Source organism: Panthera pardus, unplaced genomic scaffold (genome assembly GCF_024362965.1).
Source record: "Panthera pardus isolate Hobbes unplaced genomic scaffold, ASM2436296v1 HiC_scaffold_16, whole genome shotgun sequence".
Lineage (NCBI taxonomy): Eukaryota > Metazoa > Chordata > Mammalia > Carnivora > Felidae > Panthera > Panthera pardus.
The window spans coordinates 32,432,930-32,452,803 of record NW_026526721.1 but is presented as its reverse complement, the minus strand read 5'-3'; the positions used below and the strand labels follow the sequence as shown (position 1 = coordinate 32,452,803).

General features: G+C 35.6%; 1 protein-coding gene across 6 annotated transcripts in view; it reads left to right on the top strand.

The window, feature by feature from the left end:
* The window catches only part of ROBO1 (roundabout guidance receptor 1), a 1,122,944-nt gene that overhangs the window by 338,247 nt on the left and 764,823 nt on the right, over nt 1–19,874 (top strand). The window lies entirely within an intron of this gene.

The following is a 19,874-nucleotide window of genomic DNA, read 5'->3' as shown; positions in this document are numbered from 1 at the left end:
CTTCTTTTACATGTCATTGAATGCTCATTGGAGGCATGCCGATGAGCTTATTTCACTGGAACTTCCCCCAGAAGATTCTAAGTAACCTTAAAGCTAATTGCTAAGCTGTGTCTTTTGCTTCAATCGTGTCTTTGGCCAATTTATGGTTCTGTTTTACTGACTTGAGTAGGACCTGGAATGTTCCGATCGAATGATAAATGAAAACCGGAAGCTACACACAAGCTGGAAAAGTTACAAATTTAACCACTTAGCTTCCAGTCAAATTTCACAGTAATCAGTTATTACTGGCCTTTTGTCTTCCTTTCTCTTTTTTCCTTTAATCTGTCTCTTTTTTCTGCCTCTTGTGATTTATAAAAGGCTTACCTAAGTGTCCGATATTTACAAATAGGTTATTGGTCTTATTGATGATTTCTTCTCTGGTAATGTTCTCCCTCAATGTTCTAAGGTGGGACCGTGAAGTTTAAATTTTGTATCCCCACTGGAGAGTTCTAAAGGAGGAATTCACTTTTCCCCAAAGTCCAAGATGCATCCGTTTTACTTTATACCTTGGACTTAAATCTAATCTCTCTATTCCATAATATTTGTTATAATTTTTACCTGTCTAGCCTGATAAGTTTATAACATTTTCATATCCATTATATGGTAGTATATCTACAGTAATCTCATGATTATCAAGGATGCATATGAATACTTCCATTTAAAAAGAGGAAACGGGTATACTAAAAAGTTAAATGACTGACTCTAGAACATTGACCCAGTTAACTTACAGACATAGCTTTATAACAGAAGTGTTTAGACCTCTAATTCAGCACGCTTTCTGCTGTGTACAGCTCCTTAAGTAAACCAGTTGACTGTGGAAAGCCCATATACCAATTCCTGACAGAGCTTTCTGTCCATTTTTAAAACAATATCCTCAAAATGAATCAGAGGCTATGCAATATGTTACTTTTTCTTGGAGGCACTCTCAAAGTCTTCTTTCTGGTTGGACAAGAAAAAGATCTTTATGGGACCAGTAGCAAGCTACAAATAGCAATTTTGAGAATTTCTAAAATTAAAAAAAAATTAGGAAATAATGTTGGAAAATATTGAGGATGAGGCTATGGTCAGAAAAAAAATGGGGATGGAATTATGATGTACTAATTACTGTTAATATAGAGGTACACTTTTCTGTTTTTGGATTATATGACATCTCAAGAGACTATTAAGCTATAATTTCCTGTATTATGATTGCTATGGTAGTTTCCAATGCAAAAAAAAAAAAAAAATCAAAACCAAACCAAAACCCCAAACAAAACAAAAACCAGAGGAAAATACAAACTCTTAAACTCTTGTCTTCAACACTTTACTTTTTAGATAAACCTCTGGGAAACACAAAATTGAGTAATCTAATGACACCCTTGCTTTGCATAGTTTGGATGAGGATAACAGAGGCATTTCACTGAGAATTTCTCAGCTAAGAGAATACCTATGAAGTTACAGGCCAATTGATTCCCAGTATGAGTAAATTATGATAGAAAGCTTATATTCAACTTAATCTCTTTCAAGGCAATTTGTGACATATATTTAAAGGGATATTACACTCAATGAGCATTTACTTAAGTAAATGGACTCTTCAAAAATACCTATCAAATTTGAGAGTGTAGATCAGTATGTGTGTGTGTATATGTGTGTGTGTGTGTATACACATATATATTCAATTCTTTAGAATATGTACAATTACTGAATATGGTCTTATTCTTTGACAGAAAGTATTTATCTTCCAAAATATCCATCAAACTATTATTGCAACTAATATATAAATGTAAGCTATAGGAAGAAAGGTACATAAATATAGTAGATCCTATAAAACATAATCATTTTCACCATTAAAAGTGAGTTTTGGGTGACTGGCTGCTCAGATGGTTAAGCTCTGTCTCTGGATTTTGGCTCAAGTCATGGTCGAGCCCTGTGACACACTGCACGCTGACAGCTGGAGCCTGTGTAGGATTCTCTCTCTCCCTCTCTCCCTGCCCCTCACTGGCTCCTGCTCTCTCTTTCAAAATAAATAAACTTAAAAAAAAGAAATCCTCAAAGTTAAAAAGAGTTTTCATTAAGTATTATTATTATGTAAAATATTGACCTATTTTTAAAACGCTTCTGAAAGCTTTTCTCTGAGACAAATTTTAAAATAAACATATTCACTATTTTTTTTAAAGCTGCCATATCACCCATGGAAAAGACTGGCTCATAGTCATAGTAGAATAGATAGATAGATAGATAGATAGATAGATAGATAGATAGACAAATTTGAATCTTTTTTTTTTTTTCACTGCAAAAATGTGATTTTATTAAAGCACGGGGACATGACCTGTGGGCAGAAAGAGCTACCCCATAGATGTGATCCTTTAGATTAATTTAGCAAATATTATATATAAAGAAAAAAATAAATCTCTACTTTACAGAACTTCAACAATATGACAAGGAAAAGAAACAGAACATTTCACTATACATCAATGGTTAATGATATATATACCCATCACCCATTTAACCCACCCCTAACACCCAATGCCATCAATCATCAGTGTGTTCTCTGTATTTAAGAGTCTCTAATGGTTTGCCTCCCTCTCTGTTTTATCTTATTTTTCCTTCCCTTCCCCTATTTTCCTTCCCTTCCCCTATTTTCATTTGGAAGTTTCTCAAATTCCACATATGAGTGAAATCATATGACATATGTCTTTCTCTGACTGACTTATTTCGCTTAGCATTATACACTGCAGTTTCATCCATGTTGTTGCAAATGGCAAGATTTCATTCCTTTTCATCACTGAGTAGTATTCTGTTGTGTATATATATATATATATATATATATATATATATATATATACATACATATATATACACACATATGTATGTGTATATATATGTGTGTGTGTGTGTATGTATATATATATGTATATATGTATATATATGTATATATATATATATATATACATACACACACATATATATGTATACATACACATCACATCTTCTCAATCCATTCGTCAGTTGATAGACATTTGGGCACTTTCCATAATTTAGCTATTGTTGATAGCACTGCTATAAATATTGGGGTGCATGTGCCCCTTCAAATCAGGATTTTTTTATCCCTTGGATAAATTCCTAGTAGTGCAGTTGAGGGTCATAGGGTAGTTCTATTTTTAATTTTTGACAAACACCCCACACTGTTTTCCAGAGTGTCTGCACCATTTTGCATTCCCACCAACTGTACAATAGGCGTCTTATTGATATATATATATATATTTTTTTTTTAACCTACCATCTCAATATTTTCAAATGAACTCTCTACAGTTATTTTTAACCATCTACTCCTTTTCTTCTATCAGTAGCCACAGGTCAAATATTTCTTATAGTATTTCAGAGTTTCAAAATTTGTGAAATACTATGATTATTCAGGGCAGCGTCCTTCAGAGGTGCTTTGAAATCATTTAAAATAAATTTTTAAAAGCTTAACACAAAACTTGATACTATTATTCTGTCTCCAATTTTATGTTCATCTTTGCCACTTTATTGAAAATATCATACACTATACGACCCCATAACTGCTTATTACTACAAACAGTTCTTTTTTTTTTTATTTTTTTTAACTTTTATTTATTTTTGAGAGACAGAGAGAGACAGAGCATGAACGGGGGAGGAGCAGAGAGAGAGGGAGACACAGAATCCGAAACAGGCTCCAGGCTCTGAGCTGTCAGCACAAAGCCCAACGCGGGGCTCGAACTCACGGACCGTGAGATCATGACCTGAGCCGAAGTCGGACGCCCAACCGACCAAGCCACCCAGGCGCCCCACTACAAACAGTTCTTAACTCTTCTTTGAGAGTACCAGTTTTGTAACACTATGAGCCATTCAAATAGGCTTAATTTTTTTTTTTTTACCGACAAATGATGTTTCACCATTTATTCTTTGTCTCTTTTCTTCCCCAACTCTTCACATTTTATGAATTTTTGAGAAAAACCTCTTGTAAATAAGTACCATGTTCAATAATTTAAAGTGGCCTGTAGCTGTTATGCACAATACAAAGTGACAGAAGAGAGTCTTCGCTATTTCTCGTTCCCCTTTTATAGTCAAAGAGAAAATATTCTTGCAATGTGGATCGGGCCATGAGGTTGATCCCCCAAAATCAATAGACTTATGGTGAACTAAAGTATAAGTAGTAAGTTACCTCCAGTCAAAGATTAGTATCCAAGATAAGCTCAAGCAGCCTGAAGCTGACAGCACAATGCAGGCAACTGGGAAACCTGAGAAGCTGATAGGATTTGCCAGGGAGCAGCCACAGGGGTGACTGGGGCCTATCAGAGAAAGAGCATAATGTGCTTCCTGGAAGATGAAAAGGCCCATATGTCATAACATACACCTGACACTTTGCAGAACAGATCTTCCTTTCTGCAACCATGTGAGCTGCCAGTTGCAGTCCTAGGGTAGAAATCACATGCACTATGTTAACAGAGTTCATGGTACTCAAGAGGATTATCTTTTATCGTGATGCTTTAAAAATATACAGTGTGCCATACTGAAACTCTGGAAAATATACCGCCTTTCATTTTTATGGAGAACAATATACCTTTGCCTATCCACGGTCATCTGTGGTATGGCATTTTTGGAGGAACTAGTGTCTTTCCTACCATTAATTAGTTGTAAATTATAGCTGAAATCAATAATCATAATTTCAGTGGGACAATTCAGACACTCCGTTCAACGCAAGGTGATAAAGAATCATTTGGATATGTAAACTATTATTTTTTAATAGAAGAAAGGCACAGTAAGGCTTCTTTAATAATTACAGCAAGAGCAGAACCAGAATAAAGTGGATTTGACTACACATATCTGTTTTGTCACGTTGTTGTTGTTGTTGTTGTTTTTAAGATAAGATACATTTGAGCTGAAGCCATTCATCATTTAGTAAAATAATATTTTGCAAAAATACCACAAATTTCATTGACCTCTAGTTTTATTAAATGGTCATGGTAAGTATACGCCTTATAGATGACAAAACTCCTAATGTAGCAACACAGGCCTGTTCAACCTTTGTACTTTCCCATTTGGTCAATACTTGATTGTTCAGAAAATCAAGTTTAACTGGTGCTGACATATGAACTGCCTTCATTGGCTGACACCACATCATTGTATCTACCCCCAAGGAACTCGGGGACTGTAGCAACATAAAAGCAACCTTGTTTCATCCCATTTCTCCAGATTGCTTGCCTCTTGTCTGAAGAGGAATGCAAATACTAGATGACAGATAAGGGTTTTTACCCTTAGCTAAGTTTGGAAGACTGATGTTTCAACTTGGAGCTTACTTATTTTCTAGTTTGTATTGCACTGAGCCTCTAACACACAGTGATGGTGGATATGGTTGTTAATATATATGTAGACAAGGTAGAGGAGGCAACGCTTATAGAAGATGATTTTGCCCATAGTTGTATCGCAGAGGTCAGTAACTTACAGCCGTAGCATATGAAGGGAAAGTAAATGCCTTGATTGTATGCATTCCGATGAACTTTGTCGCCTATAGGTCCTTTAGTCTCAAATCTGGGGACCGGGAGAAAGTGCTCAGCTGTTCCATAGATGCTTAAGAAAACAGCTGAACTCAGCTGTCATACACACAAATAGAAAAGCAGTTTTCCAGGTAATCCATTCTCAAACAGTTACACATTGAAGGAAGCAGGATTTCGAAGTAAACAACACCTTGGACTTCATTTTGATAAAACTAATAGAAATTAAATGTGTACAGATACTATAAAATGGTGAGTAATCCAACAGCATGAACAGAATGAGTACAACCTCAGTTTTGGTAAGTCCAGTGTCCATCCCAGTTTTTGCTCTAGAGAAATGATCCTCAGGTATTCCACCATGATGATTTTAACGAACTCCTCTGTAATTATTTCAGATAAAATGTTTTGGTCCTAACAAATTTATGAACAATTTTGAAGAGACTAAAAGAAGGGGAGGCTATAAGATTTCCCCCCTTCGTCTTATGGTACAAATGTGAGCCAACAAATTTGGCTATGTACCTTATTTCTGTCAGTTGACTACTATTTTCCAACTGACTTTGATTTTAAAATTAGAGATTTGAAATCATAAAAATTTAGCCCAAGGGTATCATAAAGCCACACCTAAGAATATAATGTCTTTGAAAACTTATTTTGAAAAAGAGACAAGTTAAAAATTTTACTATTCACTAGTCCTCCTAGAAACTACCTATTATTTGCCATTTGAAATTGTTCTTAGGTTACAGAAGTGTTAAAAATTTTTATGTGCTAGAGCTCAGTTAGTTTTGGACAGGGTAATGAAGTAGAACAGTGTGCCTAAGGAAATGTGGTGATGAATATATCATTGCTGTAACTTGTCCAAAATCCCTGCCAATGTAGCCACATTTTTTTCTATGAATCTGTTTAACACTCTCACCATTAAGATTTTCACACTGTATGTCACGGTGGTGTTGTTTAATTAATGTAAGAAAATGCTGAGCAGACTCAAAAGCAACATGGTGTTGGTTCCTCTCTCATTTTTCCCATGAAGAAAATAATCCCCTAAATTATTAGCATTAACATCTCTAGCCTTGTTACAATCAGAGACAAAGACAGGGGGAAAGAATGGCGGTTCTTTATAATAAGAGATAACTGAAAAGTGGGTTGAAAGAGAGTGAGCAATAATCTGAAGACAATTAGGCAGCTCATTAACCTGAACCATTCAATGGTTAAGTCATCATAGAGTGACATTATAACCTGAACAAAGTTTATAGGCTCTACCTGAAAGTTCCTCAGTCCCTGCCATGGCAGTTTCTTCTTGGATAAATGCAGTCATTATGAAAATAATGATCAAATATCATTTACCATGAGAAGAAATGCATGAGTTAAAGTAAAACAATGGTCGGTCCAAACCCAAATTTAATTTTGGGGAAAGCACTTAAATCTCCACTATGGAGGTGCCAGGGTGGCTCAGTCAGTTAAGTGTCAGACTTCAGCTCAGGTCATGATCTCTTCAGGGTTTGCGAGTTCCAGCCCCACATTGGGCCCTGTGCTGACAGTGTGGAGTCCGCTTTGGAGCCTCTATCTCCCTCTCTCTCTGCCCTTCCCCCCTACTTGTGCTCTCGCTCTCTCTCTCAAAAAATAAACAATAAATAAACATTAAAAAAACATTAAAATAAAAAACATTTTAAAAAAAAGGAATCTCTAGTATGTTTCAAAATCATTGTGTCATATGGAGTCTACAAGAGCAGGTAGCCTGGAGTTAGGCATACCAAGGTCCAAAACCATCCTTCTACCTTGATGTTGTGAGAACTGACATGATCTCTCTGTGTCTCTCTTTCTGTTAAGTGGAGATGACCATATGTTCTCTCCAACACGTTGTGAAAATCTACCACACTGGTTGGGACGTTTGAGGACACAAATATTCTAAAAATGGTGATTCTGATTGTTGTGATTATAATTGCTTATTGGTATTGTGATTATTAATTTAAAATGTTTATTTCCTCCGAATGCCTCTTTATCTGTTGCACATTCATCTCTGTAACATTTATCAGCGGGAAGATAGCACTTTGCTGAGAGCATATTGCTTGATTGGTACAGAACCTGTATCACTATATGCAGTGGGAAAATGTAACATAAAGATGGCGGTGAAAGAAAGGGTGATATCTATCTATTCCAGTCTGTAGCATCAAAATTGTTAGGGAAAGGACAAAAGAGAAAAATAATTAGGGTATATTTTAATGTAATAAGAAATTTTCTCCGGGCTGAAGAAAAATGAAATTCAAGTCCAGCTACAAATTTCGTCTTTTTTTTTATGTTTACTTTCTCTAATTCTCACATAAATGCATACGGTACTGTGGCATAAGTGCTGAGAAAAACAATTATCTTGTATTTTGAGATTTATACTCTCAAAACTTAATATAAAACACACTGACAAGGGGCGCCTGGGTGGCTCACTTGGTTAAACATCAGACCTCGGCTCCTGATCATCAGTTTTGTGGGTTCAAGCCCCATTTCAGGCTCTGTGCTGACAGCTCGGAGCCTGGAGCCTGCTTCAGATTCTGTGTCTCCCTCTCTCTCGGCCCCTGCCCTACTTGTTTTCTGTCTCTGTCTCTGTCTTTCTGTCTCTCAAAAATAAACATTAAAAAAAAAATTTGAAGACGACACTGACAAATCGGTGATATTTCGTATCAAACGATTGTAAAAATCAAAAAGAGTCAAGATGTGGTTAACAAATACAAATTGGTAATCAGTTAAACAATATGTTATACACATTGCACACACATACCCACCCGCATGTACACGCACATACATATATAAAATCTGAGTATAACTATGGTTTATCTCCTGAAGAGTTACTTGAAACATCACATAAGGTTCTCATAAATGATGCCAGGATTAAATGTGGAAGAAAATTAGCGAAATTTGTATGTTCTGTTTTGCCAAAAATTCATTTTATTTTTATTGCTAAGTAATATATTTTCATTTTATATGCTAGAAAGTATTGAAGATGTTTTGGTTTTATTTGCAGAGTATCCATATTTATCACCCCCTCTTTTTTCTGACATTCATGATTAAGTACTACGATGTGCTTCAGTGATCCTTGATTCAGGAGGGATTATGTTTGTGTTTACAAATACAGGTTGAATGGGTGTGAGTATTCAAAGTCACTTAAATTCTTTCAGGAACTTAACTAATTAAAATACCTCAAGGGGCGCCTGGGTGGCGCAGTCGGTTAAGCCTCCGACTTCAGCCAGGTCACGATCTCGCGGTCCGTGAGTTCGAGCCCCGCGTCAGGCTCTGGGCCGATGGCTCGGAGCCTGGAGCCTGCTTCCGATTCTGTGTCTCCCTCTCTCTCTGCCCCTCCCCCGTTCATGCTCTGTCTCTCTCTGTCCCAAAAATAAATAAAAAACGTTGAAAAAAAAAATTTTTTTTTAAAATAAATAAATAAATAAAATACCTCAAACTTAAGGGATCCTGTCTCTTTCTCTTCATCATCTAAAATGTTCATCTATATAGGGGTGCCTGGGTGGCTCAGTCAGTTAAGTGTCCGACTTCGGCTCAGGTCATGATCTTGCAGTTCGTGAGTTCGAGCCCTGCGCCAGGCTCTGTGCTGACAGCTCAGAGCCTGGAGCCTGCTTCAGATTCTGCGTCTCCCTGTCTCTCTGCCCCTCCCCTGCTCATGCTCTGTCTCTCTCTCTCAAAAAAGAATAAATGTTAAAAAAAAATTAAAGGTTCATCTATGCAACATTAGACATTTTCTCAAGACCTTAATTTTCCTTCCTCTGTTGTTAAACATTCCTTATGAGGAACAAAGTAGACCCAACTCACATTTATAGTATCACTCTCAGGAAATTTTGGGGGGCATGTAGAACAATGAGGGGCATGTAGAAGGAAAATAAATCCATTATTATACCTTTTAGCCTTTAAATTATAGGTAACTGTGGCATCTTCATATTAAAACCCAATTTAGCAACACAGTTTAGAGACTGGTCTATAATAAGTAAATAAATAATGAATTAATGGATACTAGGGCATTTGCTTTTTTTAAAAAAAAATCATTGATTCATAAAAACTAACCACTAAATAAAAAATATAATTTACAAATGATTAACTTTTAACAAAATAAAACAAAGCAAATGATTAACTTTTGACTAGAAACCCATTTTGAATTTTCTTCATTATCTCAAATTTTAAAATGAGTGTATATATTTCCTCAGCTTTTAATCTGTGTTCTGGTAAGAATTGAATAAATATTCATCAAGTAATAATTGATAACAGTGATATTTCTTCTCTTTTTGTCAAATTGTATTTCTAAAATTAAAATTATTTATTACAAGATGAGTGGGTCCAGAAAAATCTAAGGAAACTAAGGAAAACTAAGAGGATAACTTAGAACTATCTTTACCAAATCATCGACTTACTAAATAAAACTCAGTCACTTAGACACCAATTAGCCAAAATTCTAATATTGATTAAAGAAAAACAAATACTTTATGTCTTTATCTAATATAGTATCCTTATTTGTAGAAACATTTACTTAGAATATACATTTTGAGAATTTACATATTTTTGGCCATATGAGACCCATACTGTATAAATTGGCATATAGTATTCTAATATAAATGCTTGGAAATCAAGTTCTCATTCTTGGGGCACCTGGGTGGCTCAATCAGCTATGCATCTCACTTTTGATCTCAGGTTTGTGAGATCAGGTCATGACCTCACAGTTTGTGAGATCAGGTGCCACATGGGGCTCAGCACTGACAGCACAGAGCTTGCTTGAGATCCTCTGTCTCCCTCTCTCTCTGCCCCTCCCCTGCACTCATTCTTAAATACTAACTTGTTATCAAACTTGAGAATAACTGAAAATTACTCTTGTTATGAAAGTTTGCCCTGAGGTTTGTAAAGTGAAGTAGCAGTAAATTAATAAAATAGAAGTGCAGAAAGTTTTAGTGTGTTAAAGGGAGTTGAGTAAAATGTGTTCACATAATAATTTTTACAAAACCTAAAATGTGAGGGTGGCTTGGGGGATTCATATACAAAATTTTATCAGATGTTGTGTCAAAAGAAATGCAATTAGAACATATGTTTCCCTGATATTATCAGTTGTTAAATATGCAGCCTGGGGTGTGTGTGTGCGCGTGCGTGTTGGGGGGGTTGTGATAGATATATTTCTCATAGAGTGGCTCAGGAAATTCATAGAAAAACTTGGAAAAATATTTTAACACTTTGGTTCATATGTATAGGAAATAATGTAAACTGTTGGATTTATTTTAACTGATTGCAGTATTTTTCTAATTTAATAGTTTGGCTGAGAACTCACATTTACCATATTTTGACATAAATTTACATTTGGTGACATAATCTGGAGAACTGATCAGCACACACCAAGCTTTTCTGAATAAGTAGTTAAATATATAACCAGGGTAAATGTACACCCAATAAACTTAAGTATTATGAGTCTGCTTGGCAACACAAGGATCCAGTGTGAGTGAATCAGCAACTTAGGTCTTTAATGTCATTTTTGGATCATGTTTGGAAAACACCTGTAAAAAGTCTATCACAATTTCAAGAATAAAGGACAATGTCAGTGTGTTTCACAGTCACATTCATGTAATGTTATATAAATAGAAAATGAAAATATCTACAGGTGGAAAAATATGAAACACCTTTTCATTTATGCTCAATGCAGTGAGCCCATGCTCTTCTGTCAACCTGAAATCATCAGGGTTTTTTTTCCTATTAAAAACAATCTTGATGATTTGAGGTAAGTTTTATAGAGTGTTAGATATGTGGTCATTTTCAGCTTATAAGTATTTTGAGGTATTCTGGCAGTTCTCAGAGTGAACGTGCATATGCTAGGATGTGCATAATGAATCATCTTTGATTCCAAAATATAGGTTTAATCGGGATAGATTCACTCATTGAATAAATTAATAGACCTGGAAGAAGTAATAAGCATGTAAGCTCTGTTCCTATCAGAGGAAAGAATGTTCCAAAATGAGGGCACAGTAAATGCAAAGCGTTGACTATTAAGAGCGTGCGTGGCTTATTTGTGGGAGTGTGCCCGGAAGTCACTGTGCCTGGAGATGAGAGGGAGAGTAAAGGAGGAAGCCATCATGTAGAGCTGGATAGGCCAATGTAAAGATTTGAGATTTTACTCTAAATGGAATGAGAAGGCCCTGGAAGGGTTTCAACAAAAGAATGAAACCATCTGATACTATCATAGAACCGTTCTGGTTATGTATGCGCACAAAATTACAGCATCTCACATTTCTCTATTTAATATTATGTCAGAGGAGCTACCAGCCTGTATAATCACACATCTGGGAATGTGTTATTGATCAGAAGACCCCAGTGGGCAGGCCTGACTGGACTCTGGCACCATGACCTACACTCTTTCTTAGCATGAGCGATGGTTCTCAGTGGGGGGGTGCTCTAGTCCTCTTAAGACAGATATTCTCCATGGAGAAAACTTTGACCACAAGAGTGAGAACATTTGATCATATGATGTAAAAAAAAAAATCATGCTTTTATATGTATAGAGCACATCTATGTTAAAATTTCATTGAGAAAGCACCATTAGGATAAAGGTATTTAAAAGGTTCTTTGGGGGGTGGGTGATAACAACAAATGAAAAAATGGGAATCACTGCTCTTAGGGATGGTTCAGAAATCTGCATGGACATTTGTTTTTTGTAATTATCAAAGAGGATTGGTGTCAGCATTTAGTCAGTAGAAACCAGAGATGCTACGTGTCCTGCAATGCTTAGGGTGGATCTCCCAAATGAAAAATTTTCAAATAGCCCACTAAGAGTCCATGTAGGCAAAATTCTGGTTTTAATTATCCAAGTATAAAAGTTAATTCTTTTTTTTTCCTTCCATAGTCATTCTTACTATACAACTACCTTATGGAAGGAGGGAAGATTTAATTGTTTTGCTCAGATCATTACATCACAAAGGTTTCATTTTTTTTTTTTTTGCATTGGATTCAATAATTGTCACATCCACAGTGTTTATATAGGCACAAACATCTGATTATTTCATTGTCTTCAATATATGACTTTCATGTATATTTAAATCCACATGATTTTACTAAAATTCATTTAAATTTTTTTTTTCATTACATGAGAGCTTATTACATACTTATTTTCAGGACAGTAAAAAGTATACTTAATAGGGTGTACTGAACGGAAGGAAGAAGCAGAACAGGGGAGACAACTCTTGATTCTTCAAATTGTAGAAATGAAACGTTTAAGAAAAAAACATTTAATCTTATTCTTGCACTATCAGATAGAAATTTGGCAGAGGATAATAATAATTAAAAACTAATATGGAAAAGTAAAAATTGTTTCCTTTCTAAATACTAACCAACTGGTAATTGCTAACTATGATTTTTTTTTCTTTAATTTATTAAATGGGCCAGTCCTATTATAAATACTTAATCCATTTTAATTCATTTAAATTTTTCAGTACCCAGAAGGTTTTTCTGTTTTACAGAAGAAAAGTATGAGGCACAGAGATTAGGTAACATAGTCCAAAGCACATTGCTAGGAAGTGCTGGCATTTAACTAGAACGCCCTTGGTTCAAGTTATATCATTGTCATTTGACTGGTGTCGGGCTTCCCCAGTTTCTGAACGCTTGTTCGGTTTTATGGAATATTCCAGTGCACAGTATCTCAGGCTTCCTGATGTTGCATGGGTCATGGTTAATTTGTCCAACTGCTTGCCTACTTGTTCATTTGGCTGCTCGTTTTGAATTTAAGGTGAAGTTGTTCATTTTTGTTTCATAAACACGTAAGGATTTTTTTGTCAAATTGATGTGTCTGATCACTTAAAGTTGGTCTTAGTGACTCTTTTCTGTCCAATATGCTTACCCTTTTCTGATGTTTCTCCAAAACTAGAGTACCCTGGGAGAGTTTTGTCCAATATCACAGATGGTAAAATATTTACCAACTGAAAAATAGTATTGATCGTTGCAGCAACACAGCTAATGAGCATGTCTAGTTTCTGAACAGCATGTTTGGCTGCAGTCTTTGGAGTCTATTGATTAAAATCATAGCAAACACAACAAATGTGTATATGCCTTAAGACTTCCAAAATGCTTCTAAAGTTTTATAAACTAGAAGTATTCTTGCATAATATATTTGAAGAAATTACTGTTTCATTCAATATATTTTTAGTCTATTTTTCACAGAGAATTTTTTCCCTCTTTGGTCATCAGTGAATATGTTGAATGAATGACAGATGGACTGATATCTAATGACAGAGGGTTAGTTAAATAAATTGGAACATAGTCCTAGTAGAGTCCTACAGCAAGTAAAGTGATGTTATGAAGGTTTCTCCTTTATTAATAATATAAAAACTCATACTGTGATATGCAAGAAATAGGATGTAAATTTTTTATTTAGTGTACTTTCCAGCATATAAATAAAAGTGGATGCCTGCGACTAAAAGAAATATTAGAAGGAAATGTATGTAGATGTTAACACTGATTGGAATTGTAAGAATATTACTTCCTTCTTCATATTTTGAGAATTTATACAGTGTACATATTATATTGAAAGGAAATAATACATTGAATGTATTTCTTCATATGTATTTCTTTTCATCTTCCCTCTCACCAAACCAGAGAATTTTTATCCAATGGGGTCCTGAAACGTGGAGATTGATGATGCAAAAAATTGCAACGGTTCTGCTCTAAAACACTAATACAAGACACTATCATGTTGTTTCTTATTATTTTATATTATTTAAGTTTATTTCGAGAGAGAGAGAGAGAGAGAGAGAGAGGCAGGGAGGGAAGAGAGAGAGGGAGAGAGAATCCCAAGCAGGCTTTACACTGTCAGCATAGAGCCGGTTGTGGGGCTAGAACTCACAAACCATGAAATCATGACCTGAGCCAAACCCAAGAGTCAGACACTTAATTTACTGAGCCACCCAGGCACCCCTCTAATTTTAACTATTAAAAATAGAAATGATATTCTACTGATGCAGATCCCATAAGTTCTGGTAGGAATAATTAATATAGGTAGAATTCCATTTTGTGTCACCATAAGACATGCATTGCACTAACAAAATAGAATTTATATATCAGAAAATACATATAGAAAGATCTGTTAAGATAACTGATTATGATCATGATTCCAATTTTAAAATATTTTATTTTGTTTTAATGCTTACTAGCACCTGCCTATTAATATCCTTAAAGATGATAATAAGTTTAATTTTCATAGAAACATTTCTATCAGGAATAGGAGGTCCAACAATAATTTCACTTACTCCATTTCACCAAGAAAGAATATTACGGTTATTAAATTGTATCCATCAACAATATTAAAAATGCATTATGAATAAAATGTAATACTTTATATGTCTTCATATATAGTTGTTTTCTTATTTCCAGAATGTTTTGTCAAAGAATATATGAATATATTTTTGACATACATATGTAAATATACATGTATACATGCATATAGCACAGATATAAAATAGAAAGTATATACAGTGAATTATTTCATTTAATGTGTTTTATTCTTACATTTTATTAACTTTGATTTATTTTTGAGAGAAAGAGACAGAGCATGAGCAGGAGAGGGGCAGACACAGAATCGGAAGCAGACTCCAGGCTCTGAGCTATCAGCACAGAGCCCAGTGTGCGGCTCGCACTCATGAGCGGTGAGATCATGACCTGAGCTGAAGTCAGACTCTTAACCGACTGAACCACCCAGGCACCTGTTAATGTGTCTGATTCTTAAAGAGCCCTGTAAATAGCAACTAGATATTTAGCAATTTGCTAAAGTTTACTTAGTTTATTTGCGCTTTCTATCAAAATTAATTCATCTTACTGCATTGTTTTTTTATGTGAATAGGAAGATCAAATGGTGAGGGCATTTTAACTGGACATATACACATCCTTAGCTCCTCCTTAAATACAAGCTACATTACTCTTTTCTGACCTGAAATTTTCTCTTTTGTGCCAGCTCTCTTCCAAAAACTTTAATTAAACAATAACAACAACAAATTCAAGATCTTACACCAAAACTTAGAGCTTATTTGCATCTAACTTCTCTTGATTTGCTCCACATATCCCTGGTCCTGTCCTCTCTTCCTGCAGGACTGAGAAATATCGAAGGTCACAGTCTTCATTCACTGCCCCATCATTTCTTTGCCCCTGCAAAGTCCTGAAGCCTGCAGTTTTGCATGAGCTGCAAGGTTTTGTTTCGGTTTTGGTTTTTCTTATGTTTTTCTTCCAAGAAATGTCATTTTAGATGAATTTTATTTAAATTCCAGTTAGTTAACATATAGTGTAATATTAGTTTCAGGTGTAGAATTTAGTGATTCATCACTTACATATAACACCTGGTGCTCATCACAACATGGGCCCTCCTTACCCATCTAGCCCGTTCCCCTGCCCACCTCCCCCCAGCAACCCACAGTTTGTTCTCTATAGGTAAGAGTCTGTTTTGTGCTTTGACTCTCTTCCCCCACCGTGTTCATTTTTTTTCTTAAATTCCACATAGGAGTGAAATCATAGGCATTTTTCTTTGACTTATTTCACTTAGGATAATAGTCTCTAGCTCTATCCACATCATTGCAAAAGGCAAGATTTCATTCCTTTTTAAGACTGAGTAATATTACCTTGTATATATATGTACCACAACTTTTTTATCCATCCAACAGACAATGGACATCTGGGCTCTTTCCATAATTTGGCTATTGTTGATAATACCAGTTATAAACATCAGGGTGCATGTGCCCCTTCAAATCAGCATTTTTGTATCCTCTGGGTAAATACCTAGTACTTAGTAGTGCAATTGCTAGGTCATAGGGTAGTTCTATTTTTAACTTTTTGAGGCACCTCCATACTGTTTTCCAATGGCTGCACCAGTTTGTGTTCCCACAAACAGTGTAAGAGGGTTCCCCTTTCCCCACATCTGCTGATTCCTGTGTTGTTAATTTTAGCCATTCTGACAGGTGTGACGTGATACCTCATTGTAGTTTTGTTTTATTTTTCTATTCACTTAAGTTTCCATCATCACCATGGCAGCATCTTCAGAGTTCCACCACTTTATCCCGATGGTCAGGTTTTACTGACCTTCCTAGTACAACTGGAATTAGTTACCCATCCCCTTCAAAGCTGACATTTGGCATTTCCCTTCCCTTCCTTGTTGATTATATGACGTTTTGTCAGACACATCTACTTTTTAAATGTTTGTTTGTTTGTTTGTTTATTTTGAGAGAGACAGAATGAGAGTGGGCGAGGGGCAGAGGAAGAAGGAGAGGGAGATTCTTAAGCAGGCTTCATGTTCACAGGCTCAGCATAGAGCCTGACTCAGGGCTTGATCCTGCAGCCATGAGATCATGACATAAGGCAAAATCAAGAGTCAGATGCTTAACAGACTGAGCCACCCAGATGCCTCCAGACACATCTATTGCCTGTTAAAAAGGTATCCTGTTGGGGCACCTGGGTGGCTCAGTCGGTTAAGGGGCCGACTTCGGCTCAGGTCATGATCTTGCGGTCCGTGAGTTCGAGCCCTGCGTTGGGCTCTGTGCTGACAGCTCAGAGACTGGAGCCTGTTTCAGATTCTGTGTCTCCCTGTCTCTCACCCTCCCCTGTTTATGCTCTGTCTCTCTCTGTCTCAAAAATAAACGTTAAAAAAAATTAAAAAAAAAAAAGGTATCCTGTTGATAAGACTCCACTTAAGCATAGCCCCCTTTGCATTGAAACATTCCTTTCCCATCAGTTCTCCCATGTCTGCCATTTGTGATGGAAGTCTTGGCAGGTTATTGTAACAATCACTTTCTTTAGGGTACACCTACTCCATTGTAATTTTCAGTAATGCCTAAGATTTTAATTATGTTCTGTTATAAAGATTCCCAGATTTGCTTTTTAGTTCTCACCTCTATTTAATACCAAACTAATAGTTTCCAAGAACCCAAATATGCTTATTTTTGTTTTATTTTCCTCCGCTTCTCTGCACATCTCTCTTCTGTGTCAAGTGGCTTTAAACTAATTTAATAGCGTTTGCATTATATTCCACATTAGGCCTTGTTCCTGTGTTCTCTCTGTTAGGTTTATAGATTTTAGATTATCCTTCTCTTGACCTACCTAAAAACTCTTTTCACATTCCTTTCTGGCTTTTGTTCCCGTTTTCTTAACAGCAGTGGCCGATATCCATTGTTTCTTTAGCCACAATATTTTCTTTTGTCTTAATTATTTTCTAATTATACATAAGTAGAGATTTAATAGGTTTTCCAGGTTTGCCAACATTTACTCCATACTTTCTGGTTCCTCTCCTCTCTCACCCGCGACATGGCCAATCCTCTGCTGTGTTGACTGCACTCAGGTAAAATGATTTACTATGATTTTTGGGATACTTTCATTTGTTCCTCTTACCATAATGTCACCTAGAAAACCTTAAGCCAATTCAAAACTACTCCTAGATAGTATTGAGAATTGTTAACCAGGACGGCTGGGTGGCTCAGTCGATTAAATGTTTGACTCTTGGTTTAGGTTCAGGTCATGATCTCACTGTTTGTGAGTTCGAGCCCCGCATCATACTCTGTGCTGACAGTTCAGAGCCTGCTTAGGATTCTCTCTCTCCCTCTCTCACTACCCCTCCCCTGCTCATCCTATCTCTTTCTTTCCATCACTCTATCTCAAAAATAAATAAACATTAAATGAATTAAAAAGAATTTTTAACCCTTTATCTTTCATTGTAAAGAAAGAAAATATACATAAGATATATTTTGAGTCCATCTTAGAAAACTAACTGCTGCTATAGATCATTTTATGCCATGTTTCAGTGTTACTGTAAAATTCCAAATTACTTTAGGTAGTGAAATCTTTGAGAAATTCTGATTGAGAAATTCTTCATAGATTAAAATTTCAAACTGTATTAGGAATTCATTGAATTGTCAAAATGATTTTTAACTACTAAAACTAGAATGACTCAGTTCTTTTGAACGTTTGGCATTCTAAAAAATTTTGAATGAAGTTTATTTGCATGTAACTCTTTGCCCTGAGTAAATAAATCCATGAATTCCATGATAAGACCTACAATGGAATTTTCTTTCTTTAGATAAAGTTTTACAACTAGTCATTGCCTTAGAATGGTGCTGTGTATATTGGTATAATGAGTTGAAAACCAAACATTTTATTTTTATTTTTTTAATTTTTAAAAATTTATTTATTTTTGAGAGACAGTGAGACAGACCATGAGCAGGGGAGGGCCAAAGAGACGGGTGAAGGGGACACAGAATCCGAAGCAGGCTTCAGGCTCTGACCTGTCAGCATAATTTTTATTAATTGTTTAAAATTTGTTCAAGCTTGCCATATGCTGAGATATAATAACTAGCATCTAAAAAGACCAGATTCTTATTAATTTTCCATCCATAGACTTATATAGCTACATATACTGCGGGTTATATGAAAACAGTTTTCAAAATAATTTTAATTGTCAAACTGTTAATTTGCTATAACTCTGTTTTCTCAAAGTATCAGTAGGGTTTACGTTGTACATTAAAGTGCATAAAGGGCTATTCTCATGGGTAATTTCTTTGTCAATGTAATAACCTCATAGATATGTGTCACTCTTATCATCCGCATATTCAGATAAGGAAACTAAAGTATAAAAGTTTAAATATAATCTATATTCATACCCCATATTTAGCTACAGTAAATAATTGAGCTTGACCTTAAAGCTATGTCTTGTCACTTTTAATTTAATGTTGTTTTCTCTAAAACTCTTTGCTGAAGATACATGCAGCTACTACATTGCATAACTGGTTCTACACAGCAGTAAGCTACAGAAGCTGTAAGACTTCAGAGAGACACGGCTTGATGACAAATGTAGAATTATCATAGGACTAACAAATCACACAGAAAGGGTTATCCAAAAAATTAAGTCTCTTCTTTGAAATAAGAAAAGTATTTGGAGAATGAGAACATTACTACAGAAGTCCTATAATCTTACTTGTAAACCTCCATATATATATATATGTCCATATATGTATATATATATATATATATATACATATATATATATATAAAATGTCAAGCTAGCTAACATACACTGTATATAGTGTGCTCCTGGCTTCAGGAGTAGAGTCCCGTGATTCATCACTTATATGCAACACCCAGTGCTCATCCAACAAGTGCCCTCCTCAATGCCCATCACCCATTTTCCCTGTGCTCCTGCCCCCTGCCATTAACCCTCAGTTTGTTCTCTGTATTTAAGAATCTCTTATGGTTTGCCTCTCTCTCTGTTTGTAATTATTACGTTTTTCCTTCCCTTCCCCCATGGTCTTCTGTTAAGTTTCTCAAATTCCACATATGAGTGAAAACATATGAGATAGG